This window comes from Diplotaxodon limnothrissa, linkage group LG3, assembly GCF_057381915.1.
Source record: "Diplotaxodon limnothrissa isolate DT_005_m linkage group LG3, D_limnothrissa_male_GT1.1, whole genome shotgun sequence".
NCBI lineage: Eukaryota > Metazoa > Chordata > Actinopteri > Cichliformes > Cichlidae > Diplotaxodon > Diplotaxodon limnothrissa.
This window is the reverse complement of record NC_140598.1, coordinates 4,890,691-4,914,624: the sequence shown is the minus strand read 5'-3', so window position 1 is coordinate 4,914,624 and position 23,934 is coordinate 4,890,691. Positions and strand designations below refer to the sequence as shown.

The 23,934-nt window shown below is 40.8% G+C and overlaps 2 protein-coding genes and 1 long non-coding RNA gene across 3 annotated transcripts in view; 2 read left to right on the top strand and 1 right to left on the bottom strand.

Annotated features, from left to right (window-relative positions):
* The window catches only part of LOC146634315 (uncharacterized), a 28,348-nt gene extending 13,685 nt beyond the window's left edge, over positions 1–14,663 (top strand). The window contains exons 2-3 of the long non-coding RNA XR_014907028.1: positions 10,547–10,652; positions 14,559–14,663. This is a non-coding gene — a long non-coding RNA (uncharacterized LOC146634315). The remainder of the gene's footprint in view (positions 1–10,546; positions 10,653–14,558) is intronic.
* Positions 1–23,934, bottom strand: part of LOC146634309 (protein NLRC3-like) — a 709,813-nt gene that overhangs the window by 82,969 nt on the left and 602,910 nt on the right. The window lies entirely within an intron of this gene.
* LOC146634314 (NLR family CARD domain-containing protein 3-like) overlaps positions 1–23,934 on the top strand; it is a 494,998-nt gene that overhangs the window by 310,511 nt on the left and 160,553 nt on the right. The gene's annotated exons all lie outside the window — the stretch shown is intronic.

Below are 23,934 nucleotides of genomic sequence, written 5' to 3'. Positions count from 1 at the left end.
CTGACACTATTATATTGCATTATGTCACATTGTTACATCTTTTTAATAAATGATGACAGTCAGCTGAATTTTCTGCCCCCTTGGTGGAGGACATCAGGATCAGCAGCTGCTGCTCCATCACAAACACCACAGAAGAAGAACAACACTGGATCAGATTATCTGGACGTGTTTGACAGGGACAGTGTTCATGTTCATGGACATCAGGACAAAAACAGACGATGGAAACCTGCCAGATTTGAGCTAAACTGCTCGTTTCCATGTGTAGTCCATGGTTTGGCTGAGATCAAAGTTATTAGATTATTAGATTAAATACAACTTAATACTACAAAGTAATCCATCGGTGGGTTCCTGCGGGATTTTCACACAGCTGAATAAACGTCAAACAGAAAACTGATGAAACAGAAGTGTGAGACGGTCGAGAGTTTACTCCAGTGTCCTGTAATATTTTAGATAGCAAGGAGCAGACGGCGAGTTTATTAAACTCCACCCACACAGCGGTGACACAGATCTGAAGGCTGGACCGTCCCATTTCACAGCCTCGCACTTCTGGCCTTCTCGGTCTTTGCAGGACCCGGCTGTTGGGTCTAAACTCAGACCCCGCTGTATCCAGGACTTATTCCCATGAAAGAAAAACAAGGCAACAGTGTTCGATCGATTTCTTGCGCAAGGGAGGCCCTTCCATCTGTGACCAGCACGTCGAAATGACCACAATGGTGGCCTCCTCTCGCTGCCTTTTATTGACAAACTTCAAACAATAGTTTACAAAACACCTCCCCTTGCAACCCCCCTTTGGTTACAAAGACAAGGCACTGTATGTAAATTAGGGCTGAACGATTATGGAAAATAATCTAATTGCGATTTTTTTTGCCCCAATATTGCGATTGCGATGCGATATGCGATTATTTTTTAAGGTCTTTGTCTTCTGTATTATTAAACAAAGACAAGCAATACATCATATAGTATGGCCAATACTATATTACATTAATTTTAAACTGTTCTTTCCTGGAAGGCAGACCTCTGTTATGATGACATGAGGTGATGCATGAATTGATGACTGACATTTCTATTTAACTTCTTCAATCACAACAGTATATTTGAACATACACAATAGTTTATTTTTAGCTTACAAACATCTGAGCATAAAGTGCTGACAAGGAACCCTGGTGTAAACATTAAAATGAAAGTCAGTACAATGTTCAGATTGCAGAAATATACATAAAAAAAATCAGTGGCTTTACCACACTCAGTTTTTCGACATCTGTGAACTACTAGACAGTCATTCAATTATAAAATAATATTAAATAAATAAAACTAATAAATAAAAAATACACACATCTTACTGATCTTTGCAGTCAGTAACATTACACATAAAGTGCAAACATAATAGCAATTGTATAAACACACACACAAACACGCCTTTAAAATTTAAAGGCGTGAAATTGGACGGTCTAGCCTTCTGAATCAGAAGGCTAGTTCTGATTAGCGTCACCGCTGTCTCGGTGGAGTTTATTAAACTCGGCCGTCTGCTTCTTGCTATCTAAAATATAACCAGACACTGGCGTAAATTCTCGACTGTCTCATACTTCTGTTTAATAAGTTTTCTGTTTGACGTTTAGTCAGCTGTGTGAAAACCAAGGAGGAACCCACCCGGGGGATTAATAAAGTTTTATTTTATCTAATCTAATAACTTTAATCTCAGCCAAACCGATTTACTCACGAACAAACAAAACACTGAAAAAAGCCCAACAATAACATTTTTAGGTTGTCTAAGTGACTTATATATTACGTTTAACCCGAGCAGCGAAACTCCGTGGTGATCTGAAAATGATGTGCCGGGAGTTGTGCCGTTCTCGGCCGCATCAGTAACCCTCGAGCTCCCGGCTAGCTGTCGAGCTGGTGGGTAGCAGACGCCTCTGAAAACGTCGAAGCACTTTTGCAAATATGGGATATCTTGATAAACCGAGCAGATATTTGATGTTTACACAACTACTTTCTCGCCTGAAAATATGTTAAAAGTTTATTTTGTGACCCAGAAAGATTAGTATGAGTAATTTTAAAACTTAGTAGCGGCCGCCATTGCTGGAAACTGGAGTTTGGCTGGGCCGCGCTATGAATTCTGGGATATGGTAGTAATTTGGACAGCCTTCGGCACGTCGCTGTGACGTAATCGGTCTACAAATGCGGCCTCAGGAGGATGCAGCCCATGAATTTGGACATGTCCAGAGTATAATCGCAGCCTTTGCGGTTAGAAAATTGCACTTGATCATGTCGCGATATTATCGCAAATGCGATATATCGTTCAGCCCTAATGTAAATGACATGCACTGAGTGTGTGTGTGTGTGTGTGTGTGTGTGTGTGTGTCTGCTGGTCAAAGGGTCATAAACCCAGGAAGCTTACATCAGAAGAAACAGATCTTTCAGATAGGATGTATCTACAATAAAACCTCCCCCAGCACAGAGTGGCTGGAGAGGTGGTCAGGATCAAAGGAATGGCTTTGATCCTACTGCTTAAACTAAGACTATACAAATTTAAGAAACACAATGGCAACATTCAACAGTTAGACTTAACATTTCCCTCCTTTTTGTCATTGTATACTTAAATTTCAACTTATGCACCCTTTGTTCAGACAGTGTCAGTGTAGATTTCATTCATGCACAGTAAACTACATCCTATACATAAGCAAATCAGTATCAACAGTTCAAAAACAGGAATTAATATCTTCAAAAGAAGATGCCACCAAGGACCAGACGGTAACCAAGCTATCCAGCCTTGTGGCGGATCTACTCCTGTCGTGCAAAAGTACACAACTGAATGTCAAAGGTCAAACAAGAAGAATCATCATTCTCAAAAATCATATGTCACTACAATCCAACTGTATACAGAGATAGGTATTTAAAAGCATCAGTCGACTTTATTGTTTGTCCATGTGGCTCTCAGCTAACTTCAAAGCTGCAGCCTGGTCAACACCCGTCTTTATGACTCCTATCAACCCCCCAAATCTTCTCACTGTAGGCATCCTGTGGGGGTTAGAGTCAACTGGTGAATTATCTGCATTTACAACTCTTCTCCTGTCCTGTTGTCACCACAGAAAAAGCTTTGTAAAGGAAATTGGATCAAGCTGTTTTGATCTTCTTGGCTCAAAACCTCAAGTGTTCATGATGTAAATGTAGACAAAAGGCTTCTCTGTTTACATCCTTCTTGCAGAAGACAAAAGAATAGGTGATGTTGCCATGTTCCATGGTTAATCTCCAACTTGGGCTAATCCATTGTCCTTCATACACATAGGCAATTGGCCTGTTTCCAGTTCGTTTAACTGTATAATGTCCTGCAACAAGTCATATTCTTTGATTCAGACGAGCAGGTCTGTCCTACCAGAGCAGTTCACCTTCCCAGCTACTGGTGAATCAACCTTCCATTCAGGTTCAGAGCAGTTGAAAAGTTGGCAGTGTTCCTGGATGTGTTGCCAAAGCAACCAAACAAACTGTCTCGCTCTCAGTGATGCTATAGGGCCACAGTCCAGAAGAATGTGTAGCCAGTGGCATCACAAGCATAACCATTGGTCTCGTTGTTTATGTGAGCGGTTGTGTTCTTAAACTGCCACCAGTAGTTGTTGAAAACCCATGCGGGTACTGGGTGTGGTTTGCTCTGTTCCAGTGCGCTCCTGTCATCCCACTCAGGGTCCACAGGCACAAGAAGATGCACAGCACATTCCCAGCCATTCTGATGAGTACCTGTGGCTCAGTTAGTTTCTTCACCGGATTGAGACGAGGGGCCCTGGAGGCTTCCCCCCCCCCCCCCCCCCCCTTTGTTCCCGGTTTTCCTGCCACTTACTCCGAGCTGGCCTGGATGTGTGTCACCTTCTTGCAGTGCGCTTGATATATCCAAGTGTTCCAAGAGTCAGACCATTCTCTGTTGGAGTAATCCTCATGTACTTATTCTATACAGTCTAACCATGTCCTGCCTGTCTTCCTAAATCTTAACTTTACTGCCTGCAAAAAGTTTTTTCTTTTTAAAAAGTATTTAATAATCCTAGAGTATAAACTAATTCTAGAGTGAGTATAACGACTGCTCATCTCCCTCCTGTTGAGACATGGTATAGCCAATGGCTCAAAATAGCAGCAGTCTTATACAAATTATTAGGCAGTACTGGTTTATCACACAGATAAAAAATCATCCTGCAAGCTTGCTCCCTCTGTAAGTCACAACTGTTTTCCTGCTGTAGGTGAGTGGGCCTGCATGTCTGCTGATGTTGTACTGATAAAAGGTTAACACCATGTTTAACTACAGCTGCTTCTCTTGTGATCTTATCTGCAAGAACTTTCCCTAATGCAACTGAATCTTTCCCTCACATGTGTGCTGCACATTTACAAACTGCAATTCCACTGGTTAATAACACTGCATCCAGCAGATTTTGCAAGAGTTTGGTGTGTTCTGCAGGTTTCCCTGTAGAAGTTATCTCACCTCGTCTCACTCACTGCACTACAAAGAAATGTACAGTAGCAAATGCATACTGCCTATCAGTGTATATTGTCTCTCTACAGCTTTACACACTTCCGTTAAAGCTAGCATCTCTGCTGCTCAAGCAAATATGAAACATGCTAGTTGTCCTACATAGATAACTCTCTCTCACTGTCTGCTACAGTAAAACCTGTTCTAGTCTGTCCCTCTGCTGTTGTAAAACTCAAATCATCAACAAACCAAACCTTTCCCTCAACAAGTGGCACATCTATTAAGTCATCCCTCAGCTTACACTTCTTCTCCTCGCGCTCTCTACACTCATGAGAAGTGGCCTCCTCCGTTGGCAAAAAGGGTTTGACAGATTCAGAATTGTGCACCACTTTATGGTAATATGTGTGGTTGTGAGAGTAACAGTAACATTAAAGACAAGTGTCTTGTAGGTGACAGAAATGTAAGTTTAGTCTGCGATAGTAAACATCTACCTCTTCTGGAACTAACAATGGCAAAAGGTGAAATAAACTATTTCCTGAAACATTGTACAGCTTAAGCTGCTGCACATACTGATCTCACGCATGGAGGTAAAGCACGAGCAACTAGAGCTAATCTTTTAGGATAGTAAGTTACTGGCTTCACTTGTGGAAAAAGTGCTGTTAGTTATTTTACAGTCACCTGGCATTTGTGCTGTTCACAGAACCACAAGTCCATTGCTGGACCTCCTCTGCGCTGTCACTTTTTGGAGCTTGGCACGCTCCCTCAGCTTCCATCTTATGGGCGATCCTCTCAGTCACTCCTTCTCATCATGGCATCTCACGACATCTACAAATTGAAAAAATGACACTCCTCTCGCCACACGGCTTTCGCCATGTGTCAACTCCCCAATGAGACATGTACAAGAATGTTGCACAGTCTCCCTAAAACAATCTCCAGGGTTTGTCCCTTGGAGCAGCTTCACTCGCTGTAACCCTGTGTAAAAACATTAGTCAGCACTTAAATGTTCAGCTTGTTTAGCTCCCAGCTCCTGTATCACAGAAGACAAAGTCTTAAATTTAAAACAACTTCACATTTGCAACCAACTGTAGATCATAAGAGTAATAAAGTATTTAGCATCACAGAGACAAGTATCATTGCAGGTTTATTCTAAACTCATTAAACTCCTACTTTTTCCCATAATTTGTTCCAAATTATTTAACATCTCAATGTTATTCCACATTGTAATCAGTGACTTCCCTTAAGTTTGTCACTCACCATGAGCCCAACAGTGTGGTCAGATAATGAGCTCCATGTAACTATTCTGTAACCACTGCACATCTGTTCAATCGTCACTTGTCTGTCTGTGCTGAATCCTTTACAAATCACATGATTAACCATCTGCTGTAAAAAGAAATGTAAATGTTAGCGCTGCGCAGGTGTATACACTTTCTCACAGTAATGTCTGTGAGCAACACAAGTTAGTGAATAACACACACACATGGTAAATTCACAGACAGAGAATTTAAACTAAAAAGGTTAAATTTTCAGAGTTCACATAGTCATGTGACCCACAGGAGGAATCCTGTGGTCTCCTTCTCCTGCAACAGAGACACACACAGAGATACATCCACACCTTTGTCAGGTGGGGGTTGACTTCACACAATGGTGTTAAGTCAGTCAGTCAGTTCCCCATTTATTTTAAAATTCTTACTCATTCACTCAGTGATTCCTTCTTTTGCTAATTGTGGAAATTATCGTCGCATTCGTTTCCACGCTCAGCAAAACAACGTCATTTCAAAAAGAAAAATAATTTAGACTGGATTTCCTCGTTGAATCCTTTTGGACAGGAACTTGTTTCCTAATTGTCCCAAATAAGAGCCCATTTTAATTTTGGAGAAGCTCACTTTGCAACAGTTTTCTCGCCGACGCTTCGGTTCTAATCGTGCAGATCTGCTCAAACAGAGATCATCAAACAAAACTTTCAGTGCACCATGAAAGTAACAAAATAAAAGAAAGGCCTTGTTTAAGTCATGACACGTGTTCTTCATGCCAGGGGGATAAATCGTAACAACCCAATTGGCAGGTTCAACTTAGTAACAAAAGACAAATCAACAGCCAGTTTAATCTCAAACATTCATCCAATCAGCCATACACACAACATACAGCATAACCCTGTTGTCTTAGCACATAATAAGTTTTAGTTCTCATGTAACTAAATGTGTGCCATGGTAAAACTTCTTCACACACCAGAAACTCACAATCAGCTCACTCAGCTCACTCATTTAAGACCTCTCATCAGCATTCTGTTTTCTCCTCTATGATGCAACCATCTGTCCTCCTATAATATTCAGTCCACTAGTCTATGTATCACTTTCATCTTACTAGTGACTTGGACAAGATGACAAACAGAATCTCATGCTTAAGATGCTGTCTGGTCTCATTAGTATCATTGTATGTGTATATGCATGTGGGGTTAGTATAGTTAATGCATTTTCTGTATGTTTTTGTGTTCCTCTCTCATCACACTTCCATTATTCTCATCACTGCTTAAAACAACACACATCTCTCTCTGTTTTTTTTCTTTAACTGTACTTTTCTCCAAAACAGAAAATAGCATTACAGCTGTTTCAGACTGAGAAACACCAAACACTCTTCATGCTATCATTCATCCACACAACTATTTTATTTCTTTTTGTCCACTGGGCAGGTGACCTGCAGAATCACGTCTGCCCCAGCTGGATACCTTTCACACACACCATGACGTCAGACACTCTCACACTCGCCGAATTGATCAGGAGAAAAACTTTCTTCATCTTCACACTCTGTTACAGAAACACCATATGTTTTTTTTTGTTTTGTTTTTTTGTGTTGTGTCAGGGATGGATATGTAGTTGTAACGTTTGTGTTCACTTTCTTTCCTTTCTGTCTCCTCTCTTGCCTAGTCTGTAATGGACTCAATGCTGCTCCTAATATGCCTTTAATCTCTCCTCCACCTCTGCCTCTGCTCTCTCACACTCTTCTCTGGCTCTACTTTCTGCTAACATTCTTGCTCTTCCTAATGCTTTTCTACGGTGTTGTTCTAGAGTAGTTGCAGTGGATTGAGCTGTAGTTTCATCCTCAGGTTTCACAAGAACTTCTTGCAATATTGCTCTTTTAACATTCTGTGCTTCTCTCCTCTTCTGAGTCTGCTCCAGCCACAACTTAGCAACTGCTAACTGCAATTCCTTCCTCTGCTTCGCTTTACCTGTTTTACCTGCTACACTTACAGCTATTCTTTCTACCAGCATTTTACACTTAACTTCCACTAATGTCCCTTCAAATCCATATTTCTCACACCAACAACCTACATACTGCGTGCTGCCTGGTAAAACTTTCTGCATAAATTTTACATCTCCTTCTAAGGCAGACTTACACATTTTATTCTCCATTACAAGACAACAATCAGCCACACTCACGCAGACCACGTCTGGCCCGCACACACACACAACATAGGCCTATCGCTTGCGTCTGCACGCACAGCTAGCGCTCTCTGTTGAAAACTCTCAACGCCCCAAATAGCGGAGATTCCGGACCCCGAACCTAGGTTCTCTCCACGCCCCAAACGGCGGAGAAGCCTGCGTCTCTGTCACGCGGCTAGCGCGCTCCCAGACTCACGTTTAACGCACAGCCCATAGCCGAATCAAGCCTCGACACGGTGCTTCTGAAGCAGCGCGTTGATCTTTCTGACACACGCACCGGAGCGTCAGCTTCAAGCGGACCATCACTACGTCTCACATCTAAAGGTGTCAAGGTAACTTTGAACTGAGTTCAGTCAATCTGGAGTTTTTCCAAGTTTTCTGTTGCTCTCTGTGAGAGAAGAGCGTTAAAGGCGGGGCTCTCCAGAGTCCAGCAAAACAGGAAACCACAGCTGGGTGTGTGTAAGTGTGCAAACCAATAGAATGCATCGTGGTGGGGGGGGCATCACTGGCATTGGCAAGAAAAAAATAAAATAATCGGTCGTACCCATGCTTCCCCGACGTCATGCCAGCGCATATTGGGAAATTCGTAGGCACTGATCGGTTTTCTATCAGCCATTTGCTGGGAGTAAGGGCGCCCTCCGTTTGCGAGGTGCGCCTGCTGCTGGCGGCACAGGGAGGAGAGGGCGGGGCGGCGGGGAGTCTCTGGCTGGCTGGAGCGGCATCTAATAACCAACTCGCAAAACAAAATAAAAACAACACAACAAACAGATATTATGATACAGACTTATAATCTGCACCCATGTTTTTTCTAAATTCTATAAAGTGAGCGCGAGAGCCCTCGGTGCGCCTGCGCGCTGCTGAAGTCAAAGTAAACTTTATTGTCATCTCCGCTACAGACAGTCCAGCATATAGAGAGACGAGACGACGAGGCTGCAGTTACAGCGGTGCAAGTAAACAAACAATAAATATAAGAAGAGTAAGAAAATAAATCTACACTTTAGGACTCGGGGTAAAGGATCAATAACAATTTAAATTTAATTTACAGTTTGATGATTTAAAGGCTCACACAACCCGTCAAAAGGGGCGGGGCCGGCTGCTTCCAAGTAGAGCGCATTTCATTTATAATGATGTAAATCTTTATATAAATATATATATATAAATATATATATATATATATATATATAAAGCCCATCATGGATTCACGATCTGAATCCTGGGTTGTGTGAAATCCCAGAAATCAACCTTAGACAAAGTGAATCTGTGAACTAAGGTGTAGGTCTGTTAGGTTAATTGTGCTGATCCTCGGGTTGGGGGATTTGTGTTTGTACTGGAGCGCAAAATTCAAACCAATGGAAGATGGACAACAAAAGTTCAAAGCCATCAGGTGCTCAGGTTAGAAAAAAGAGAAAAGATGCAGGTAAGCAGATGTGTGATTGGATAATGGCAGCTCATCCTGAACCAATCAGACTAAACTCCAAACAATACATTATGTTACAGATTTTAATATTAATTAGTCATTGTTACTTGTTGATTTGTCCTTTTCTCATTGTGTGACGAATTATGACGACTGTTTGGTAGCTGTTATTGTCTCTCTCTCTCTCTTCATGTGTGTTTCTCTGGTGAAACAACAGTTTTGTGTTAATTTTAGGGCTGCACGATTTTGCATAAAATGAGAATCACGATTTTTTGTCTTAGAATTGAGATCATGATTCTCTCATAACAATAAATAAACATAAAACAACAAATGTCTCACGTTTTGTTGTTGCAGCAAAATGTTGTCCTGCTTGAAATTCCGTCTCCACCGTTGCTCGACGCTGCGTGTACAGAGCAGGTAGTGCAACAATAGAAAAATAGTTGCGGGACGGCACTGTGTAGCGTTTGTCTAGGGTGTTGATCGTTTTCCTAAATCCCTCGTTTTGCACAGTGTTGATGGAGCCATATCTTTGGTCAGGTGATAAGTGATAGCCTCCGTAATGTCTTTGTGCCTGCGGGAGTTCGACGTGTATAGGGAAGCGCTGTATAAGGTTCCCGTTATTGATGTTTGGGTGGTTGACCGGGACGGATTTTCTCCTGTCACTTTTTCGTCATCCCTGACGTGCTCTCCGTTGTTGTTTCCCTGCTAATTTTAGCATCACACGGCACAGCTTCTGTATCACGTGGTATAAGGCTCCGCCCGTGTCATTTGTTGAGCAGGAAGAGTGAGCGCTTGTTTTCATGCAGAGTACGTCCCGGATCAAAATGTGAAGGTTTACAAATCACCACTTCTTTAGTGAATATCATTTCAGTCTCAGACAACCTCGTTTCTCTTACAGAGGTTGAATGCACCTTCTGCGGATGGCGGTACCACACAGTGTGCGTGGACTTCCCCTGCACAGAAGGCAACTACAAATGCTGTGAATGCTAAATAAACAGAAACAAATGATCCCTGTTGTCTTTGCTTGATGATTGGTTTGAGTCTTGACAATCCACATTGCTGGCGTTGCATCTTTCAATGCCAGCAATGGCAGGTATCAGTGCTCAAAGCTTTTGTGTTTGTTTCCAACAAGTTGCCCACCTCGGGAAACAAAAATGTGTTCTTTTACTTGTCAGATGAACATATGAGACACTTTGACTCTTCAGTGCAGTGTGGAGCCTAACAAAGATCTGTTTTGTGTCCCAGCTGATCAGCAGGAGGAGGAGAGTCTGACGGAGCAGCAGAGGAACATTTTCAGCTACTTGGACTCAGCTCAGCCACTACAGAGGAAACAATGAGCTCAACACAGAAGGTGACAGACAGAGCAGGACCATATGACCAAAGATATTTATCACCATATACATCTGAACATTTGCCATAACGATGTAGCTGACGATAGAATTGACACCAGACAAAATACTTTACAGCTGCACAACTTTATTAAAAACCCATCAATGTATTTTCACTGAAACAAGCAGCTGTTGTTTATGTGCATTAAAGTTATATAAAAATGTAACAGTGCAAATGCAAATTGCTCGCTGACAGTTTAACCAAAAGGCGTTTCCAGTGGAAACTGGCCGACACATCCTGAGCATAACCATGTATAATATCCACTAAACTTCAGAAGAGGTTATACAGTCGTGGCCAAAAGGTTTGAGAATTGCATAAATATTGGAACCTGGAGAAGTTGCTGCTTAAGTTTTTATAATAGCATTTTGCCTGCACTCCAGAATGTTATGAGGAGTGATCAGATGAACTGCATCGTCCTTCTTTGCCATGAAAACGAACTTAATCCCCAAAAAGCCTTACCACTGCATTTCATTGCTGTCATCAAAGGACCTGCTGAGACCATTTCAGTGATCGTCTTCTTAACTCAGGTGAGAATGTTGGCGAGCACGAGGCTGGAGATCATCATGGCTGTATCCCGATTCAGGTTCTGCAGCTTTAAAGTCCTCAAGGGCCACGTACTCAAAGACCGCTAAGGCCGAAGTGCGAGGCTCGTAGGCTCGTGAAATGGGACGTCTAGCCTCCGTCGCGCTGCCCAGGTTGCCTAGCAACCATGATACTAACAGCTGGAAACGTTTCATACAGCTTTGTTTGACAGAAATGAAGGAGAACATATTTAGTTCATTTGTTTCTACATGAGCTCTGTGTGATTTGATGAGTATCTGAGGCTGAGACCACAGGACTGTGAAACATGATTGTTGGGCTTCATTTCTGTGCTGCTGGCTCTTCCTCCTCCTCTTCCTCACACACTGCTGAGTTTGTCCTGGTGGATCATCAGGGCTGCAAAGCCTCACAGATGATGTGCAGCAGTGGCTCCCTCAGTCTGTCCTCACTCTGGACACTTGCAGTCGTCACACATGGAAATCAAATGTGTGATAAGCTGCAGGATTCAAACACAAGTGTAACTTATAAACACATGTTCATACTTTTATTCCACAATCAGAGAGAAAGAAACAGAGAGAGAGTGCAGGACAGACAGACAGGTGACAGTCTCAGGTGTATACACTGCTACACAACAGCACCAGAGAAGCAGGATTTAGTGTTTGTGTTATTACGAGTGTAAACAAGAAGAGTTCCAGATGGTGCAGTGGACACATGTGTGACTGCTGTGATTAAAGCATCTTTCTTTCAGCTTAACGAGTGAACCGTCAGCTCGTTCAAACACACGTTAAAGTGCGTTTGGCTCGACACCACCGAACAGAGGCAGCAATATAACACAGCTAACATTAACAGTGCAGTGAATCCTGCTTGTGCCGTGATGTTCAGGACTGCAAACCGAGCAGCATCACTGACTTTCAGCTTGTTGTGTTTGTGGATATATGACTGACTTTAATTATCCACAAAATCATCACATTCTCTGTCAGATGAAGGTCGACTATTGAACGGCGTATATTTTAAAGGCTTTAAAACCACGTTAACGCTGAAAGTACAAACATCACTAATGTCACATAACTCTGCCGACAAGGCATAGCTATGGCTATGAAATGCTCTTTGTGTATCACTTCTTCATTATGAAAGATGTCATTAATGCACTAGTAATGTCTCATCTGGAGTATTGTTCAATCATTTGGTCAGCAGCTAATAAGACAGATCTTAACAGACTTCAGTTAGTCCAGAATAAGGCGTCCAGATTAGTGTGAAGATGTTCATACTATACTAATATTGATAAAATGCATAATAACCTTTCTTGGCTTCCTGTACAGGCTAAAATATTCTATGGCTTACTTGTAGTTCTAAAGAAAGCAATTCTGTTAAACACACCACATTTATTCTGCTCAGCTGCAGTATCCAGATGAAATACATCATCATATTACACAGTTTTCAACAAGCTGCAATTTAGTAAATGCTCGAGTTAAAAGTAACGTTTTGTAAAACTGTTACATTTAGAGCAACTTTTAAGTGGAATAAGTTGCCTTAAAAAATTAGAGAATTATTCAAAACTTCAATGAACACTTAAAAGCCGATTTACAGAGCTTTTAGTTGTTGTAAATGTTGTAAGACATGATTTGTTTTTGAAATTTGTGTAATGTGCCTCAATGTTATTGATATTTATCATCAACATTATGAACTTTATTTATAAAGCACTTTGTGTCAGCTGTGGTTGTTTTAAAGTGCTGTACATTGGAACTGTAAAATAAAATTACATGAGATATAAATGAAACACAAATAAAAGAAGAGTGAAATCATTAAATAACTACTTCAATTAAAAAAGAAACTAAGTCTCACTGAGGTTAAAAGCCAAGGAATAAAAGTGGGTTTTAAGACGTGATTTAAAAGTGGACAGTGAAGGGGCCTCTCTAACGTGCATGGGCAAATCATTCCATAACTTTGGAGCCACAATAGAGAAGGCCCCGCCCCTCTGAGCTTCCTTCTGGATCTCGGTACCTCCAGGAGCAGCTGGTCAGCTGACCTGTAAGACCGACAGGGTGTGTGGAGATGAAGAAGCTCAGAGAGGTAAGGCGGGGCAAGACTGTGAAGGCATTTAAAAACAAACATAAGAATTTTAAAATTAACTCTAAAAGACACAGGCAGCCAGTGCAGAGAGGCTAGCACGGGGGTTATATGCTCTCTTTTTTGAGTCCCTGTTAGGAGTCGTGCAGCCGCATTTTGAACCAGCTGCAGACGTGAGAGCAACGACTGACTGACCCCCACATAAAGTGAGTTACAGTCGTCCAGGCGGGAAGAAATAAAAGCATGGATCACTGTTTCAAGGTGCTGCCTCGAAAGAAAAGATTTTACTCTTGCCAGTCGCCTTAAATGATAAAAACCGGACTTCACCACTGCTCTGATTTGGTTGTCCAATTTAAAATCACTGTCCAACTTAAAACCAAGGTCAGTAACCACAGATTTAAAATAGACTTCCAGGGATCCTAAAACAACAGGGGAGGACTCACAGGGACCACTGGGTCCAAACACCAACAGCTCTGTTTTCTTTTCATTAAAATTTAAAAAGTTTAGAGCCAACCAAGCTTTAATGTTATCTAGACAAGTCAAGAGAGGTTTTATGGAGATGCCATCCATGTGTTTTAGTGTCAAATAAAGTTGGCAGTCATCGGCATAACAATGAAATGAGATCCCATGCCTTCTAAGGATAGAACCCAGTGGCCCTAAAATTGAGCCCTGTGGGACGCCGCATGACAGAGGAGCAGAAGACGATTCGTAACCGAGAAGGCTGACAGAGAAATATTATTATTATTATTATTATTATTGATTGCTTATATTTGAACAATTGTGAAACCTCACTGTGGATGTAAGAGTGAAATTATGTGGATATCTTGAATCCACTTTATTGTGTAATATTTTATGTGAGTATTTGACGGAAGACGAGCAACATCTGTTGTGGAAGCTAACGGGGTTCCTTTAGAATAAACAAACATAGGATTTATTATCACTGAATAATTCTGTATAAATCTATACAAATTATAGAAATATGTAATAGAAAACAACAAAATAATCTAAATTATAAAATAGTGTGTGTGTGTGTGTGTGTGTGTGCATGAGTTTAGTGTTTGAACAGTCATGAATTATCTTTAACAGCAGGTTGGATGTAATGTGTTAGAACTACCAGCAGGTGGGGATAAGAGACCTTTAAGGTGTTTGGTGCCACGCTCCACCTTCAGGTTTAAAACTAGTGTTAATGGAGTTTGAAGGTTGAGTTTGTTCCACGACTGCATTTCACTCACTGCCTCTGTTTGTATCTCTGTCACTGCAGGACCAACATAGAGCCAGAAGTCAGCGCTCTCAGGAGGCCGACAAACCTCACAGAAGAAAGGGAGAGAAAAAACACACCTGTGACGAGTGTGGGAAGGGTTTTACTGTGAGGGCTTCACTAAAACGGCATCAGGTCATCCACACTGGAGAGAGACCGTTCAGCTGTGACTTGTGTGGGAAGGGTTTTACTGTGAGGGCTTCACTAAAACAGCATCAGGTCATCCACACTGGAGAGAGACCGTTCAGCTGTGACTTGTGTGGAAAGTCTTTTTCCTTGAAGGGTTACCTAAAACAACACCAACTCATCCACAGTGGAGTTAAAGCGTACAGCTGTGATCAGTGTGGCAGAGCTTTTACTCAAAGTAGCCACTTACAGAAGCATCTGGTTACCCACTCTGGAATTAAGCCATACAGCTGTGACTTGTGTGGGAAGGGTTTTACTCTGAAAGCTTCACTAAAACAGCATCAGGTCATCCACACTGGGGAGAGACCGTTGAGCTGTGACTTGTGTGGAAAGTCTTTTTCCTTGAAGGGTTCCCTAAAAACACACCAACTCATCCACAGTGGAGTTAAAGCGTACAGCTGTGATCAGTGTGGCAGAGCTTTTACTCACAGTAGCCACTTACAGAAGCATCTAGTTACCCACTCTGGAATTAAGGCATACAGCTGTGACATCTGTGGAAAAACTTTCAGCCAAAGAGGGCACCGAAATGAACACCTACGCATTCACACCAGACATGATGTGTACTGCTGTGAACAGTGTGGCAAATACTTTACAACAGACGCACAGTTACAACGACACATGTTTACCCACACTGAGGAGAGACCTTATCAATGTGACCTGTGTGAGAAGACTTTTAAAGCTCCACATCACCTGAGAGAACACAAACAGATCCACACCAGAAAGAGACTCTATAAGTGCAGCTACTGTGAGGTATGTATTTATATTGTTATCTTGTCATTTTAGCCTGACTGTTTGGAACAACTCTGCTCATTAAACTGTGTTAGCATGTTAGCAATTCTACTGCATGGAAAAGCAGCTCTGAGTGATTATTCAGATTTTCCTTTCAGTTATGATTTTAGTATTACTGTAGTATTATGGTGGTAGTATTGTAGTTATTGCAGCCCAGTAAACTGAGTGTGTTAACTGAAACAGTCAAATGTAGTTGGACGTCTGCAGAGATGCTCTTTATTTCAGGCGACGTTCAGGATACAAATGTTGAAGGACTGACTTACACTGTCTTTGTGTCTTTGTTTAGAAGCAGAGCGACACAGATGGATCCAGTTCTCGACCCTGTCATCACTGTGGTGGTGGGAAAGACTTTCATTGTGACCTCTGTGGAAAAACTTTCAGTCAGCAAAAGACCCTAAAAGTACATCAACGTAGACACACTGGAGACAAACTGAAATACTGCAAAGAATGTGGGAGAAGCTTCACCACATCAAGTGATTTAAAACAACATGAACTGATTCACAGTGGGGTTAAAAAGCACCTCTGTGATCAGTGTGGGTCATCCTTCACCACTGCAGGTCAGCTTAAATCACACAAACGAGTCCACACAGGAGAGAAACCACACAAGTGCAGACACTGTGACAGAAGCTTCTCACATTCAAGTACTTGTAACAGGCATGAACGTGCACACATGGAAGGAAACTACAGCTGTGACCAGTGTGACAAGAGCTTCAGGAATCTCAGATCATACTCTGCACACAAACGATCCCACGTTACTAATAAACTGTTTCACTGTTACCAATGTGCCCAAACATTCACCTCATTGTCTGCTCTGTGCAAACATCAGCGCGATCACTCAGGGCTGAAATCACTCCCATCACTGGATCACAGTGAATCTGAAGACACAGAAAGATCCTCTGGTTTCTGTGTCAGACTCAAAAAGTTTGAGATCAGGCTCCACAGAGTTCAGATAGAATCATTTAAACTTGTGTTGAACTGAACTTGTTGCTGGGCTGAACTTCTACATAATACAGATCTACATGGGATCTTCTTTTCTGTTGTTTTACTGAGTCAGTTTTGTCCTTTTTTCTCTGTCCTGGTTTTGCTCATCTGTAAATGATTGAAACTCAGTCAAATAGTTCATTGTTCTCCAGCAAAACGTTTTGGAAACTCATGTTTAACCTTTAAAACTCTGACATGTTTTAGCACACAAGGCTTCATCGGGGAGTTCACTCATGATTGGACCATGAGAACAAAGGTTTTTAGTTCTTTCAAAGAGAGTCTTGGAGATGTTTGATGTTTCTGTTTTTCTGAAAGAAAAACTATTTTTCTTGCTTTATGTAGTGTGGAAGTTTTTAATGTTTCTTCATCTGTGATGTTCTTGAATGTGTTCACGTGAAGATGGTACAAATAAACTGTCCTTTCAGCTTTAGCTCCTAATTTATTCATTATTTATGGATGTAGCACAGCAGCCGTCTCTTGATTAACACATGGAGGGCTCGGGATCTGATGGTGTCGTCTCCCTAATTTGCCCACTCAGTAAATCTCACTCATGGCCAAGAAATTGAAATAAACCTTGTTTCCCTGCTGGATAGTGATCCACTGTAACTCTGCTCCTCCTTCCTGTTTAGGATTTCTGTGGCTGAAGTAAAATTCCCTCCATCCATCACTTATCCCAGCTAACCCAAAGTGAAATAAAGTTTTGCTGGTCTTAAAAAAGCATTACAATAATGGGCATTACAATGCAAACTGAATGATACAGAAGATGAAAGAAGAGACTTTGATCAGTTAATAAAGCTCATGATCTGGATTCATTGTGGCTGCTACACAGATACTTCTGGGTCACTTCTCTCAGTTAGGAACCTTCCTCACCAAACTGACTGTTGGACCACACCCCTGGTTTCATGAGAAATTGTTTCAGCCATGATTTCTCTTCCTGTATTTCAGAGTAAAGACTGAAGTGACAAATGGAAGCATGTTTAAAAAACACAATGTGAGAGAGACGTTGAGGTCCTTAGAAGTTACCCTGGGTATTTCTGTCACCCTGCTAGATGTTACACACCTTGTTATTGGACTGATTTCTACTGCTGGACTACTCCTGCGGAGAGTAACAATACTCTTACTAATTAGCTCCCTTTCACACCTTTGGGGATATTTATTTTTGTGTTTGCAGCGCTGTGAGCCAGAACAGCGAGAGAAAAATCTGCAACAGCGACGAGCCGAATGCTTACGTGAATCGCAGCAGCTGCACATGTGCTACGCTGAATTAGAGGATATCTTTGCTCTGGATTTCTATTTCTACTTTTTCATTTCTATATGATTCTTCTTGCATCTAAACAAAGATGATTCAATTTGCTAAATGATGATGGCTCTTCGTGCTCAGGTGTAAATGAGACGTAATATTTGCTCTTGGTTTGGTTCTCCTGTACAGAACCTTGCAGTACAACAGAAACCTAAAAACATTATTTGTAGTTGTTATTCTTAGTTGTTCTGCTGCCTAAATACCACAGGGTCTGATTATGAAGTTATTGAGCTGCACATACTTTACGACCTGCTTAAGTTCGAGGTCACAGCGTCTGTAGAGCAGCTGGAACATAATGAAGTCTACAAGGTTAAAGTTTTCTCTTCAGTTATTGTTCTTTCTGCTGCTTGGTTTGATGGATCTGAGAGCTTTTGTTTTTATTATTGTTATTATAATTATCATGAATATTTTACTCTCTAGAAGTTTTAAAATAGTGTTTGTGTTTGAAAAAATTGATTTAAGAATTGAACAGAAACATCTGTCCTTCTGAAAATCGCCCAAAGGCACGGAGACAAAGTCAAAGGATGCAACCTGTAACTTTCTCTTCCTTCATGTCAGGACCATCATCCATGATTTATATAAAATGCATATAGCAACAGTAGCACTTTAGTTTGGACTTTATGATTTCTGTAACTGGAAAATATTATTTTGTTTAAAGACAGAAGAGACCGCATAGTTGCAACATCAAAGGGAAATATTAATTACTTAGCATCAAGTATATTTGTTGCTTAAGCGTTTGCACTATAACTTAAGTAGGATTATAACTTTTAAGGAAGGAAAGATTTCAGATATTTAGTTCACTGTTTCAGTTATTTTATATGAAATTAAAACATTTACGTTGGTCAAATATGATGCTCTAAATCAAATAAAAGTTTGAAAATAAATGATGTATTTTTAAATGCTGCAACAAATGTTGACAAAAAGTAACTATAATTAAAACCAGTTAAACAAAATCAAATGTTTGAATCATGCTTAACCAAATGCCAGGCTGGAGAGCTGAACCTAAAGTATACGTAGAAAGATTTCAACATCTGAGCAGTTTTTAATGTTTTTATCACATATAAATGTCACAGCAGTGGGTCCTGGCCCAATGCTTTGTGTTTTTGGTTTTCTTTGACTCTTGTTTTTCTTGGTTTTTGTTCTTCTTATTTATCAGGCGCTCAGTAATCTTAGTTCTCCCTCCCTCAGTGTTCATTTCAGCCTGTGTTTAGTTTCTGTTCCCGTGTCCCACGTTTCATCGTTTCATGTCGAGTCAGCCCTGTCTCTCTGTTTCCTGTGTCTCCCCAGTCAGCCCCGCCTCCCTCGGGCACTCATGTGTGATACAGAGTAATAAACCTGACTACATTTGCTACACTCTCTTTATTACCTGTTACTTTAAAATTCATACACTAATTATGTCTGCCCATCTCTCTAATGTGAAGGTCAAAGGTCAACATCCCAGTGACATAAGAATAATCCCAAAGGGGCAAAGGCAGCGGTTAATTTAGCACATTTAGCATTAAGGGTACAGCAAGGATATACTTTTACTTATTGTGGCAGGGGTGTGGTCTCTGGCCTGCTGCAGTGGAGGCTGGTGGCGGGACGTTGGACGGCACAGGTGAGGGTGATGGAGCTCATGACTCTCCCCTTTATAGTGACGGAGGAGACTGGCGTGGGGGAAGCGTGTAGTGGAGGAAGCCGAGGAGAGAGCTGGTTTCTGGCTACAAAGACGGCGTCAAACCAGAAAAGATTGCTCGTGGTCAAATAATGTGTAATAATAATGAAATAAATAGGCCATTGGGAAAAACGGGATTTTGAAATAAAGACTGGCTTTGAAAAAAAGGACATTTTGGATTAAAAATGGCTGGGAATAAATAAAATGCCTCAGGAATAATCTCTGTTATTGTGAAAAATAATGATCATGAAATAATATTTCACAATAATAAGTAAATTTATATAGCAGAATGCAATATATTTCACAATAATGAGCTTTTTTTCAAAATGTGTTCAATTATTTCACAATATCATTCTCACATTACATATCTGTGTCTTATTTATTCACATAGTTATTTATTTCATCATGACTTATTTATTTAATTTTGAACACTTTGGAGTTTCATATGGTTGTAGTGGGCTTGTAATGTAAATGTGGTCTGATTAAATGTGACATTAATGCTGACGCTGCATCAAACCCTGATAAAACAGTTCTATTAGTGGGTCTGTGTGATCAGCATCAGTGGGTTAAGGTGAGGCCTTGACTAGTAGAACGCAGAGGTGTGGACTCGAGTCACATGACTTGGACTCGAGTCAGACTCGAGTCATTAATTTTATGACTTTAGACTTGACTTGAAAAAATGTTCTAAGACTTGTGACTTGACTTGGACTTTTACACCAATGACTTGGGACTTGAATTGGACTTGAACCGGTTTACTTGAAAAGACTTGATATTTTACCCAAAATATAAAATTTAACATGCATATTATATAGAGATTGAAAATGTGACGTCATTCACGGGTAGAACCGCAAAGGATTCTGGGAACTCGTGGCAAGCGGTAGTAGCGCACGCAGGCTTTCAATTGAAATCAGTCACACAGCGATAAAAAGAAACACAAAAATGTCAAGAAGCCGTTGTATTATTAACTGCAATAGCCGGTTGCATGACAGCCACGGGAAGCCGACGGGTAAAGAGATCGGTTGTTATCGGATTACGTCGTTGAAGAGAAATTGTTCAAGCCATGTTTCCGAAGTAACAAAGACGCGACGGATGGCCTGGATTGCAGCCATTCAAAGATCAAATATAACGTCCCAGAACACTCCAGCTCACAGGTTAGTCTGCTCCAAGCATTTACACGAAGGTCAGTATTTTTTAGTAGTTAATACGTCATTTTCATAACATAATTAGTGATATAGGTTACAAGCAAGTCTGGCGCTGAACAGAAATTGTCGCGCTATGCTCCTTTATTTATTGTGCATAAATAGTGAATTGTCCTGACACAATATTGTGTTTCGCTTCTGTTATTATGGTACATTAACAAAAACATATACTTTTATTCACAGGATAAAACAGGTTTTTTGTATCACTAATTGCCCAGTACGATTACAGCATACAATATTATTGTCACTGCTACATTTCTGTGATGCTACCAGAAATGATTTCCACTACTAATTAATTACCCTTGAGCTCAAAGGTCCTATTAATAAACGGTTAACGAATGTGTATTTATGACGACAATTTGTGAGACTGGTAAACTTATGATACGTACGATGGTCTTTCGTTCTACTCGGTGCATTTCAAGGTCCTGTACCCATCCGTCGGTAAACTGTACCTGGACTTGTTGCAGTGACCTGAAGTTACTAAACTTCACGAGTGTATGCACTCACTCCAAGAACCGTATGATTATAAATATGCATATAAATATGCTACAATGAGATAACTGACTTCATCTAACTAGCAAATGTTGTCCAGGCTACGTTGGTGATGCAGTTCTTTTTAATGTGTATGATATTTTTGTCATGCGATTTTAAAGCTGGTCCTACAACCGCATCCAAGAATAACATGCAGCGTATCTCAGAACTGTCGGTGAAAATTATTCTTGGAGCTAGGTTTAATTGAGCTGCATTTTAAAGAGGTGCAATTTCACAATTTGTGTATATTTTCTAAGTTCACTATTTTGTCATGTGTTGAGAAAAACACAGATTTTAAAATTACATGGTCTAATATTTACATTTAGCATAACTGCAACATTATTTTTTCGCTTTTTTTTTAAAGACTCGAAAGGACTTGAAATTCAAAGTTTCAGACTTGTGACTTTACTTGGACTTTTACACCAGTGACTTGAGACTCGACTCTGACTTGCCTGACATTACTTGAGACTTGACTTGAGACTTGAGGATAAAGACTTGAGACTTACTTGAGACTTGCAAAACAATGACTTGGTCCCACCTCTGGTAGAACGTCATGTTGGTGTTTAACAACACATGAGCCAACATCAGACTCCGAGCGCTACGATGCTAAAGATCAGAAGATCCAGTGTGACATCATCGTTACCTGGCAACAGCAGCCCTCATCTGACTTTATTGGAGGATATTTACACCAGCAACACGGTTTAGTTTGATATGACGTATCAACAACATGCGCTGTGATATCCAGTTCATCTGTAACAGATACTGGATCTAATCAGTCAGCAGATATTTGATCAGCTTATTTATAACTATACTAGAAACAAACACAACTGTGTTGGTGATTCATGCAAACTTGCATATCAGCCTTTGAAGGTTTTGTAGTATTGAGAACAAAGAGGTTGTGTTAGGGCTGAAAAGCCCGACTTGTTCTCCTCTGCAGGTCATCAAATGCACCACAGAAGTTTGTATTTGCACAGCCTGTATATGTTTGCTGGCTTTATTATTCTCTGTTCAAAGACAGTAAATATGGAAAATGTCTCATGTAGTATCAGCTTCATTTAAAATGACTGCAAACATTTAGAGAACATGTGCTGCTGTTTGTCCTACATTTCAACACTGAATGAACCCTGAAAACATGATGGCAGCTGGCAGGTTGGAGTTCACATGAAATATCGGCTGTATGAAGACTGGAAATATAGATGATAAAAACATGCAGCCAAACATTTGTGGACATGAATAAACTATCTGATCCAAAAAGCAGGAAGTGACACAGCTAGAAAGTGTGTAACAGCTGAAGTCAAATGTAATGCAGAGTTGAATCTGCACTTGGATCCATCTGTGAAAGGTCCACATGTAGGGATCACATGAGTCCTGATGTTTGTCAGTCAGCTTGATAACTCCATCTACTGTGGCTACATATACTGGGCTGGTAGCTCCACAGTGTTGGAAAGAAACTATTAAATGTGCAAAGTTTAAAATCAGAGGCTCTTCTAACACAGGAGCCATGTTGAGTTTAGATCACAGCCGACCACCGGCAGTCTGAAATGGAATGAAGCCCATTGACAGCCAGCAGGTCTAAACAGGAACACACCCATTTGTATGTGTGGCAATGATGTGGCTGCGGCTGACACAGGATTGGTTCAAACTAAACATCAGACACATTTCACAGAGTTCACAAATAAACTCACGTTTTTATTTTTGAAGATGATCATAAAGTAGAATTTATGGTCCAGTAGAAACAGCAGGAGGTTTGAGCCCTTCTGATGGCAAGGCAAGGCAAGTTTATTTGTATAGCACAATTCAACAACAAGGTGATTCAAAGTGCTTTACAGAGACATTAGAAACAAAAACAAGCAAACAAACGAACTAACTAATTAACAAACAAACAAACAAAACAGTATATAAAATCAAAACAGATAAAATCAGAACAGTAGATAAAATCAGTAGTTGAATGTAAGTTTTGAAATTTAAGCTTAAAAGTGTGGATTTGGTGCTTTATTCAAATGCAGCTGAGAACAGGTGAGTCTTCAACCTGGATTTAAATAAACTGAGTGTTTCAGCTGATCTGAGGCTTTCTGGGAGTTTGTTCCAGATATAAGGAGCATAAAAGCTGAATGCAGCTTCTCCGTGTCTGGTTCTGACTCTGGGAACTGATAAAAGACCGGATCCAGATGACCTGAGGGATCTGGAAGGTTCATACTGGGTCAGGAGGTCACTGATGTATTTTGGTCCTAAACCATTCAGAGCTTTATAGACCAGCATCAGAACTTTAAAGTCTATCCTCTGACGGACAGGCAGCCAGTGTAAAGACCTCAGAGCTGGACTGATGTGGTCCACTTTTTTGGTCTTAGTGAGGACTCGAGCAGCAGAGTTCTGAATGAGCTGTAGTTGTCTGACTGATGTTTTAGGTAGACCTGTAAAGATGCTGTTACAGTAATCAAGCCTACTAAAGATGAATGCATGGACTAGTTTTTCCAGGTCCTGTTGAGACATCAGATCTTTTATCCTTGAAATATTCTTGAGGCGATAGTAAGCTGATTTTGTTATTGTCTTAATGTGTTTTTCTAGGTTTAGGTCTGCATCCATCACTACACCCACATGTCTCGCCTGGTTTGTGGTTTTTAGATGTATAGATTGAAGTTCTCTGGTGACCTGTAATCGTTTTTCTTTGGCGCCAAAGACTATTACCTCAGTTTTGTTTTTGTTTAGCTGGAGAAAATTGTACGGGGCCTCGGTCTCCTG